This window comes from Lipotes vexillifer, unplaced genomic scaffold (genome assembly GCF_000442215.2).
Source record: "Lipotes vexillifer unplaced genomic scaffold, Lipotes_vexillifer_v1.1 scaffold339, whole genome shotgun sequence".
NCBI lineage: Eukaryota > Metazoa > Chordata > Mammalia > Artiodactyla > Lipotidae > Lipotes > Lipotes vexillifer.
This window is the reverse complement of record NW_006772053.1, coordinates 325,951-337,133: the sequence shown is the minus strand read 5'-3', so window position 1 is coordinate 337,133 and position 11,183 is coordinate 325,951. Positions and strand designations below refer to the sequence as shown.

The 11,183-nt window shown below is 40.8% G+C and overlaps 1 non-coding gene across 1 annotated transcript; it reads left to right on the top strand.

Moving 5' to 3' along the window:
- Nucleotides 1–10,558: 10,558 nt before the first annotated feature.
- TRNASTOP-UUA (transfer RNA ochre suppressor(anticodon UUA)) lies at nucleotides 10,559–10,630 on the top strand. Its single transcript has one exon. It is a non-coding gene; the product is annotated as a tRNA-Tyr (tRNA).
- The last annotated feature ends 553 nt before the right edge of the window (nucleotides 10,631–11,183 follow it).

Here is an 11,183-nt window from a genome sequence, read left to right as displayed (position 1 = left end):
CATTTCTTTCGATCAAGACAGGATGACTCTTTCATTTTGAGAGTCTGCAACTGACAAAAAAAAGATTGGGAGTTACATACAGAAAGCCATATTCGACTCACCTATTGCATTTCTGTTCCATGGTATGGAAAATTAAGGTCAGGAAATCTGGGGGAGAAAGAAAATTGAGAGCAGAATGGAACTGAATGAAGAAAAGGGAATCAATCGGGTTTGAAGTATTTGAGCCTGTAGGTATATATTTGTTCAATCAGGCTGTTACTGTTCTAAAAAGTTGATAGCTAATTTCCAAGAGGGAGGAAAGTTTCACCTGTTTTGTTCCCTGATATATCCCAAATCTCCCAAACAATGCCTGGCCCATGGTAAACTTTCAATGAATATTTTTTGTAAATATATATGAATAAAGCCATTTACCTCCATTTTCTGGATTAAAGATTTAATCCTTAAATCTTTCTATCTTTGTTTAAATTAGAATAACCAGCATAGTCTATCAGGGTATAAATTAGTAATTGGACCACAACAGCAGTAATAAGAGTAAGCAAATCCAAATAAAATCAGGCTGAAGATTTAAGATATGACCCTGATTTCCTTACCTGCTTCCAAGAATAATTTAAGACTGAGGCTAGCGATTTCACTCTTGCAATTTGCTTTGTCAGTTGAGACAAAAAGCACAGGTTTTATTGGGCAACAGGTGATGCTCTCTCGGACCAAGGGGTGGGAACTCAGGAGGTCCCCATCAATTAGTAAGAAAGTTAGTGAGAGGAACAGAGCTGTGAAATATCCTCATATCTCTAAACTCTCCAACCGCAGACCTCTAGAGAGCCCCCAGGAACTTGGGACAGACTGGACACAATAATTGCTTCGTTAGACTTCACTCCTCCCCTTTCCTCTTGTCCTTGACAACAGGCTGGCTTTGTCAAAAAAGAAGATGGTATGTGGATATTCCTGTTTTTTATATACTTCCTCTCCCTCAACCAGGAGCAAATACTGTCCTCCAGGAGACATTTGGCAATGTCCGGTGGTATTTTTGTTTGTGAAAATTGGCAGTATGCTACCAGCATCTAGTGGATGGAGGCCAGGGATATTGCTAAACGTCCTATAGCCGTCCCATAACAAAGAATTATCTGACTCAAAATGTCAATAGTACTAAGGCTGAGAAGCCTTGTTCTCCATTATCTGGCACTCACACTGTGCCAGGTGCTAATGCTGAATGCTCCTGATGCCTAATTTCATTAATCTTCCTAAGACTCTCTGAAGTGGACCTTACTTTATCTTCATTTTACAGATGAAGACAATAGAGGTTTGCAGAGTTATGTAATTTGTCCAAGTGTCTCCAAGCCCAGATAGACCTGCCTCAGAACTCATGCACTGCTGCCTTTCACACTTTCCAGCCTTCTCTTTTTATTTATTTATTTATTTATTTATTTATTTATTTACGGCTACGTTGGGTCTTCGTTGCTACGCGGGCTTTCTCTAGTTGTGGCGAGCGGGGGGCTACTCTTCATTGTGATATGCGGGCTTCTCATTGCGGTGGCTTCTCTTGTTGCACCGCACGGGCTCTAGGTGCATGGGCTTCACTAGTTGTGGCACGTGGGCTCAGTAGTTGTGGCTCACAGGCTCTAGAGCACATGCTCAGTAGTTGTGGCACATGGGCTTAGTTGCTCCACGACACGTGGGATCTTCCTGGACCAGGGATCGAACCCATGTCCCCTGCATTGGCAGGTGAATTCTTAACCACTGGGCCACCAGGGAAGTCCCCAGCCTTTTCTTAACAGATCATTATGCTAGCCATAGACAGTACTTACTCCCAGAAAGTAATTCCAGCCAGGGGCACGTATAGATACTTTCATTTGTTCACATTTTAAAAGTCATAGCCCATGTAATAATAATGGGCACATAGCCCTTGTTTGTACCAGGCACTGCTATAAGGGCTTTGCTTCACATGTATGAACACACTGAATCCTCCAAACAGTCATATGAGGTAGGGACTAGTACTGTTCTCTTACAGATGAGGAAACCAAGGTTCATAGAAGTGAGGTCAAAAAGTCAGCGAAGTACAGAGATAGGATATGGTTGCAAGAAGTCCAGCTTCAGTTTCTATAATTCTTAGCCATTATTCTGTTTTGCCTAGTATACCTACAAAGCTGGGAGACATGGCCGCATAAGCCACTTGGTGGATCATGACCCTTCCTTCCTTCTGTATTTGTCCCCCAAATACCTCGGCAGGAACTAATCTTTGCTCCCTTTGCTGCTCTTTGTAGAGCTGCCAAGACCTCAGTAGATCATGATACCAAAAGTAGGAAGATCAGAAATAAACTCCTCACCAGTTTACTAGCCCCTGAAGGCAAACCAGCATCACCCTCACTTAGTGCTTTGAAATTCTCTTTCACTGTTTGCATAAAATTTCCTCTTATTAAGTGTGGGATTCAAAAAGGTTTTCAAATAATTACTACAGTTAGTCTAAATGTAAAAAAGCTAAAAGGAAAACTGTTTGCAATTAGGATTTGCATAATTTCTTCAGCATTGCCTAAGTTATCTACATTTGCAGCTAAAAGCAGAGCAGTATTTTGGATGAAACAAAATGAAATCCATTTGCCAAGCTGGCCCTGACCTTCGACACTTCTTTTAAGCATCTCAACTTGTTATGGGAACCCAAGTAATTAGATACTTGAGCACTTTTTCAGAGAATTGTTTTATATCCTTGCTTATATATCTTAAGTGAACATTTTAAAAGCAAAAGGTTAATTTATGGGCTTTCAAACATGAGTCAGTAAATCTTTTGAATCACTTTTCCTCATAGATGGCCTTCACATTCTCTCAGATTCCATCAGAAAAACATTCAACTCCTCTCACTCAAAAAATTAATGTTTTATGGGTACCTATATATAACTATAAATTAACATAAATATATATATCGCCTAACTGCTAATTAGTATGCATTTACAGGCAGCGTCCAATAACCCTGATGATAAGCGAAAGTACATCAGTGATGAGACATCCCTGGGAAATGAATGGGAATCTCAGCAAGTATTTAACTTAAGAGTAGGTGGAGGAGACTCATTATTGGCCTGGCTTGTTGCCTTGTTCTGTATGAAACCTTGATTAAAGAAATAACAAACATGGAATGCTAATTAAACTGTTTGACCAATTTCAATAAACAAGCAGGTCTAATTTGAGGAGCAAAGAGAGGGGATAAAACATACAGCTCTGCTATTCATTTTCCTACATCAGTTCTGTGATTCCTACTGCAAGGGTTCATGTCCCCAATGGCCTCCAGATCAGCAGGGTAGTTGATTCGAGGGTAAAGAGAGAGGAAAACATGTCCACTTGGTGAAGCTCCCTACAGGCTACAGCTGGCAGGGCTCCCTGAGATCGCAGCCCACGATTGCAGCCTGTCCTGCTCATGGACCTTCACCTCGTAGGGAATGTTATAAGTCACGAAGACGGTGTTTAAGTAGAAATAGCCTTGCCTGGCTTGAGCAGGCAAAACTGTTCCTTTAATTCAGTGCACACGCAGGTTGGAGGCCAGTGTCCTGGGCATACCAGTTGTATCTCCACATAAAATGAACGTCAGCAGTACCCTAGTATATAATATTGTCTATTAGACGGTGCATAAAGGCCTTCACTGTGTGTACATACCGTAGCCACACAGAAAACATTACCAAGTGAGCCTGCTTTTAGCCCACTGCCTCATACAGTGGTAATTAAGGAGAACTGCTTTTTGATTTGCAACTATTTGCTGTTCTGCAGGAAAAACAGAGCTTAGACCATCTTGTTCCATTTGTTGTTGCCATGCTTAATCTTCTGATTCATGAGGAATTATTACACTCAGTACCTATGGGGAATTTAATTGTTTGGCTCCTACTCGTCTGGCAAGTATAATTATGGAGGAGGAGGATCTATAGATTAACATTTTTAAAAAGCTTCATCCAAGAAAAAATAAATAAAAGGAGGTGGAGTTTTTTTTTTATAAAACGTATTGAATAACACGCATGGTTGGAACAGTGCCAGTGCTGAGCTTAAGAGAAAATGTCAATGCCTAAATGGGAGGTCAGAGCAGGGCCACGCGGCTCAGAAGTTTGATCCCATCACCATTAACTTGGAGATCAGCACACCCCATCTATCCCTTAGATATTTGTAGATAATTGGGATACATTTTGCATGGTGTATAAAAATATAAAATGAAGTGGTTTTGAATGAATTGGGAATGGGAATGTTTTAAGTCTGTTTCTCTTTCTCTTTAATGATAAAGTTCTGTTTTTCTGCAAACATAGATTAGTAAGAGACCTGTACTCCTCCAATAATTTAGAAGGCAGGGAAGATGTGATATTTTGTATTGTGACAATAAACTTTGGGGCACTGCTGAGCAGTTGATGTGCAAACAAATGAATGAGAGCCATAGCAAACACCTTGAGAACCCCACCCATATTCCTAGGACCCTCCCATATTAGCAGCAAACTTCTAGACACCAGTATCAAGACCTCTGTACCTGAGGACTTTCTCTGGAACTGTGGAAAGCCACACACACCGTCTATAGTGGCAGGCCAGTGACTCTCAGGGGTTGGTGAATAACTACTCCAGCTCCCTTACCCCTCAGGTGGGATAATTTGAAGCATGTGTCTTATACCCTTTCCAGAGTTTCACCATAGGATTAAGCTACAGTTGCCCACAGTGGTAGCTAGCTTAATCCTTTATTGGCCACCTTGCCTTCCTTGAGTCGCTTCCCTACCCCTCTGCAGGCAGTCTCTGCATCTGGACCCTTAGTCTTGGGATCTACTTTTGGAGAACCCAAATAAGGATAAGTTACCTGCCTTCAGAGAGCACACAATCTGATAGGAGAAATGAGATTAGAAGGGGACAGGAGAGGAGAGTTGAGGGGAAAGGATAGACTGATTGTGTGGTAAATGCATTCATGTGGGTCAAGGATACCATATGCTAAGAAATGTGGTGTTTTGTTTGTTTATGATGTCTTGTCTCTAGGCAAGTCCATGTAATTCGTCCATCCAATGAATATTTATTGCATGCCCACTACATGCCAGACAATGGCACCAGAAGAAATCAAAAAGTCCCAGCTTATGTTCTAGTATATATATAAAATCACTCATAAGTCATGTGGTAATAGTGTTGCAAGGAAAAAGCAGAGTGTATTAGTCTGCTCAGGCTGTCTGTCATAAGATACCACAGACTGGGTGGCATAAACAACAGAAATCTATTTTCTTACAGTTCTAGAGGCTAGAAGTCCAAGATCAAGGTGCTATCAGGCTTGATTTCTGGTGAGGCTTCTCTTCCTGCCTTGTCCTCACATGGCCTCATCTCTGTGAACGTGGAGAGAGAGCTCTGGTGTCTCTTCCTCTTCCTGTAAAGACATCAGTCCTATAGGATTAGAGCCCTACTCTTATGAGTTCATATACCTTTATTACCTCCATATAGGCCCTATCTCCAAATACAGTCATATTGGGGGTTAGGGCATCAATATATGAATTTGGTGGGGTATACAATTCAGTCCATAACACAGGGTAAAAGAATGTATAGTAACCATAGAAACAGAGCTTATACTGCTCAAACTAGTGAGGAATTTAAGCCCTAAAATTTATTCAGTATCTACTTGGAGCAAGTGTGGCTGTGCAGTAGCTGACTACTATCATGGTAAATCTACTACTAAGTGGATTTTAATATGACAAAATTTAACATCAAGATGCCAAAGTAATATAGAGTATATTTTGCTCATATAGAGTATAATCCTTTCTCCCTCATTTTTATCTCTATGATTTGTCTTTATCATGTAGCTATGGCCTCTAAAAAATAAAGTTATAAAAAGTTTTCAGCTGATAGCAAAAGAAGACAATTTTAAGTCTTTAAAAACATGTTCCTAAATAGAAGGAATAAGTAAAATGGTGGTGTGGAAACCCTAAGCCAACCCAAGGAGAGCAGGGGACCCTCAGAGCTGCCATACCATGTCCTTATGGGCGTCAGAGAAGACTGATCTTTTAGAAGAAAAATTCCCATGTTAATTGCTAAGCTGTTTACAAGAACCACCTGCTCTCTCCAGAACATGCTTGGCTCTCCTTCAAACACTTTTCGACTTGACCAAATCAGGGAGCTGTATATAAACCATACATTAAAAAAAAAAAAAAAAAAAGACAGTCCACGCCTTTAGTGTAATTATATGGTACAAATAATAGAGTTTTTGTTAGCTACCAGGTCTTTTTGCAAAGCCTATCAAATATCAGAGGCGGTATAATGCTGTAATTGCATCTATGAACCTGTGTAACATTTAGACAATGAGTTCCAAAGGTCAGGGTACATAATACATATCCAATATATTTCTCTGATGAGCCCAAGAAGTTTAATATGACATAAAATGAAACTAAGAACAGAACATATGCTTCTCAGTAAGAGATATTAACTTCTTTAGCTATTACCAAATGCCAAAATGTTGTTTATTTTGAAAGAATCTTATATTAATTGCTTATTTACAATTTTATTTATTGAGATTACAGAAGGATTTGGTTCAACATATGCTTGGTTTAACTTTTAGGCAATAATAAATGGTTCAAAAATCTCATCAATGTTTTTGGAACTGATACTGAGAGGAAACCTCAGTTGATACTGTCAAACACAGGTTGCTTAGTGATATCAAGAAATGACCTTTTTTTTTTTTTTTTTTTTTTTTTCCTTGCGTTATGCGGGCCTCTCACTGTTGTGGCCTCTCCCATTTGCGGAGCACAGGCTCCGGACGCGCAGGCTCAGTGGCCATGGCTCACGGGCCCAGCCGCTCCGCGGCATGTGGGATCTTCCCGAAACGGGGCACGAACCCGCGTCTCCTGCATCGGCAGGCGGACTCTCAAGCACTGCGCCACCAGGGAAGCCCCAAGAAATGACCTTTTTAATGTTGGGGCCAGAGGGCTCAATCCTTGGTTCTCTACGATTTTTCATTCAGTCTCTTGGCTTTAAATCCCATCTGTAGTTCAATGACCCTCAAGTTTACATCTTCAACACAGCCTTCACTCCTAACTTAGGACTCACATATCCAACTGACTACTTGAAATTTCCACTTGGAAGTCTATTACCCATCAACAGCTCTGAAATCTGAGCTCCTAATTTTATCCCACCAAACCTGTTCTAATCGCAGTCTTCCCCATTGCATTTGATGGCAAACTTCATCCTTCTAGTGGCCCAAAACAAAAGTCTGTCATATCTTGCTCCTCTCTTTTATCCACCATATCTAATCTTCACAAAAACCAAATTGGTTCTACATTCAAAAGATATCCAGAATCCAACCTTTTCTTACCTTCTCTGCTATTACCACTGTAGTCCAAGCCACTAAAGTCTCTTTCCTGGATTATTTCAATAGCCTTTCAACTAGTTTCCCCGTTTCCACTTTTGACCCCCTCCCTAAGTCTATTTTCACCGCCACAGCCAAAGGGATCCTTTCAAATATGTCAGATCATGTCACTCATCTGCTCATCTTACTCTAAATAAAACACAAAGTTCTAACATGGGCTCCAAGGCTGTAAGTGATAAGGCCTCTAACCTCCTCTCTGACTAACTCCATTCCAGTCATATTGGTCTACTAGATGTTCTTCAAACAGCCTTGGCAAATTCTCTCATTTGGGCTTTGGTACTGCTATGTGTTCTGCAAAAACTGCTCTTGTCTGTTGGGCTGACTCCCCCATCTCCTTCAAGCCTTTGAGGAAATAGCACCTTCTCAATGAAGCCTACCCTCACCAACCTGTTTAAAACTGCAACTCGCAATACCTCTCCTCACACCCCTGATGCCCTTTGCTCTGCTCTGTTTTCTCTTTTATCACCTTCTAGACACTATATACTTTATTTATTACATTTATTGTTACCCAGACAGACTGTAAGGCCCATGAAGATAGAGAGCTTTCTCTGTTTTTATCACTGATATACAAAAACCTAGGACAGTGCTCAACATAATAAATACTTGTTGAATAGATGCAGTGCCTTTCTGAATTTCTTTGTCCAGGAAGTATCACTCGGGTTTTATCATAAGAAAAATGAGTCATCAAAGAGAAAGAACCAACCGTGCTGACTGCAAAACAGTAATAATGCATAATAATAAAGTCAAATAAAAGAATTTTTAATTTTAAAATCCAACAGTTTTATTTAGTGATATGTTTGTGAGAAAAAAAATTATTCAAAACTTGGAAATAGGCTAAAGAGATGGGTGTTCTTTCAGTGCAAGGCTAGGCTTGATTTTATATTGCCTGGGTTATTTTGCAACTCTGTGGGGGCAGAAGTTAACCTGTAGGTGTTTTGTTCAGTAAATATGCAAATAAGTTCTGTCCAGCAGAACAGATGATCACAAAGGTTTATGAAGGATCATTGGACATTAAATAATTTTGTGTCTAACCCAGCAAAATTTCCTATAGGTACCTAGCTTCTCAAAGCTTGGTACAAATGTAACATCTTACTGGTTCCCTCATTAATTTATGAGATGAATAAAATCTTTGACATGTTTTCATCCTACATATACAAGAGAGTCATGATTTAGCCTTTTTGAAAATTATATTTTAACATGTTCAATGATCAGTTATCTTTTTCTGTATTTGAGAACTACAGTGAAATATCTCAAGAACTTGAAAAAGAGAGAAACAAGATAATCAACTAGAACATAAAAGATGATATCATGTTCATTAACACAAAGATTCAATGTGATAAAGATGTCGTTCTTCATAAGTTAATTTACAGATTTATTAGAATCTGAACAAAGCATCATCAAGTTTTTTCTTATTTCTCTGTGTTGTTTGTTTGAGTCCTGAAATACCTCTAAGTTCATTTGGAAAAAATAAACAAGAATGGTCAGGAAACCAATGAAAGGGAAGAGCTATGAGGATTAGTCTCACCAATATTAAATCATATTATAAAGCCTCAATAATTTAAAAGATATGATACCAATACACAAATAAATAGGTGTAATAATGGGACTAATAGAAATAGATCCAGATACATACGGGAATTTAGCATGATTTAAAACATAGCAAAAATAACACCTCAAGTCTGTGGGTAAAAGATGGCTCATTAAATAAATGGAGTTGGAATAAATCTAGGGGAAATACTATGCTGGATTCATACCTCAGAATTTAAACCAAATGACTTCAAGATTTCACTGTAAAAGTTGAAATCACATTTGTACTAGAAGAAAACCTAGAATTCTTTTATATCCTTAAAGTAGGGAAGGCCTTTCTAGCTATGACTCAAAATCCAGCAGGCCCTCCCCAAAACAAATGATAAATTTAAAACTCTTAAAAGTATGAACATACTGTGTATGTTCCTCTCACATGTATAACTCTACAGAAAGTAGAAAGACAACTAACAAATTTGGGAAAGTATTCACAACTTATGTCATAGATAAAGGGCTAATCATATATATATATATTTTTAACTCACATAAATCAATAAGAAAAAGACAAACAATCCAGTAGAAAAACAGGCAAATTATACGAACAGCCAGCTCACAGAAAAAGAAATACAAATAACTCTTAAATTATCTTCAGGAAAAGAGGAAGATGGTTGCATAAGAAGATTTTGAACTCAAACTCACCTCCTCCCACTGACACAACAAATCTATAACTATATATGGAATAGTTTCCTCTGAAAAAACCCTGAAAACTGGATGAACAGAGCCTCCCAAACAAGGGATAAAAGGGCAGCATTGAGACAGGTAGGAGAGACAGAGACTTGGTCTCACCAAAAATAAAACAAACCCAACCCAGGTGCAGGCCATCCACAATTGGGAGGGATTTCAAAAATACAGTACTTTTCCCTAAGGAGCAAGAGATTTGTGTCCCACATCAGGCACCCAAACTCTCAGATCTCGCACGGGAAAGACGAGCCCCCAAAACACCTGGCTTTGAAAACCAACAGGGATTACATCCAAGAAAAATCATAGAACTGTAGGGAACAGAGAACACACTTTTTTTTTTTTTTTTTTTTTTTTGCGGTACGCGGGCCTCTCACTGCTGTGGCCTCTCCCGTTGCGGAGCACAGACTCCGGACACGCAGGCCCAGCAGCCGTGGCTCACGGGCCCAGCATCTCCGCGTCACGTGGGACCCTCCCGGACCAGAGCACGAACCCGTGTCCCCTGCATCGGCAGGCAGACTCTCAACCACTGCGCCACCAGGGAAGCCCCAGAGAACACACTTTTAAAGGGCTTATGGGGGACTTCCCTGGTGGCGCAGTGGTTGAGAATCTGCCTGCTAATGCAGGGAACACGGGTTCGAGCCCTGGTCTGGGAAGATCCCACGTGCCACGGAGCAACTGGGCCTATGAGCCACAACTACTGAGCCTGCGCGTCTAGAGCCTGTGCTCCGCAACAAGAGAGGCCGCGAGAGTGAGAGGCCCGCGCACGGCGATGAAGTGTGGCCCCCACTTGCCACAACTAGAGAAAGCCCTCGCACAGAAACGAAGACCCAACACAGCCATAAATAAATAAATAAAGCAAACTGTCACCAAGTAAAACTAAACATAATTATAAAGGGCTTATGGGCAGACTCGCCCTGAAACCCAGCGCAAAAACACTAGTTAGATGGGAATTCCCTGGCGGTCCAGTGGTTAGGACTTGGCACTTTAACTGCTATGGCCCAGGTTCAATCCTTGGTTGGGGAACTAAGATCCTGCAAGCTGTGCAACACAGCCACACCAAAAAACAAAAACAAAAAAAAACCTACCAGTTGAAAAAGTGCCTACACCATTTGTGAAGGAGACCCACTTACTAATCTTAAAGCATCTTCCAGAGAGGCTCTGGAACCTCATGGGAATCTCTCTGGGAGTGGAGACACTGGCGGGCATCATTTGTGATCTCACTTTACTTTGCTAATGCCAGTGTTAGTGGGTGCCATTTTGGAACTCTCCCTCTCACCTTCCAGTGCTATCCCACTGAGAGCCCCACTTACCCTTCCACTACAGCTGTGTGCCACAGCTGGACTGGAGAGCCCCACCCACCCCTGCACCACAGCAAGTAGGTACATGCAACCCACACAGGAGATGCCTCTTGAACTCCCAGCTCTGATGGCAAGGGGTGGATTGCATTTCTAGACCCCACAGGACATTTCCTACACAAAGCCACTTTTTCAAAACTGGAACAGGTAGCCAATTTGCCTAATACATAGAAACATCAGGGCTTCCCTGGTGGCGCAGTGGTTGAGAGTCCGCCTGCTGA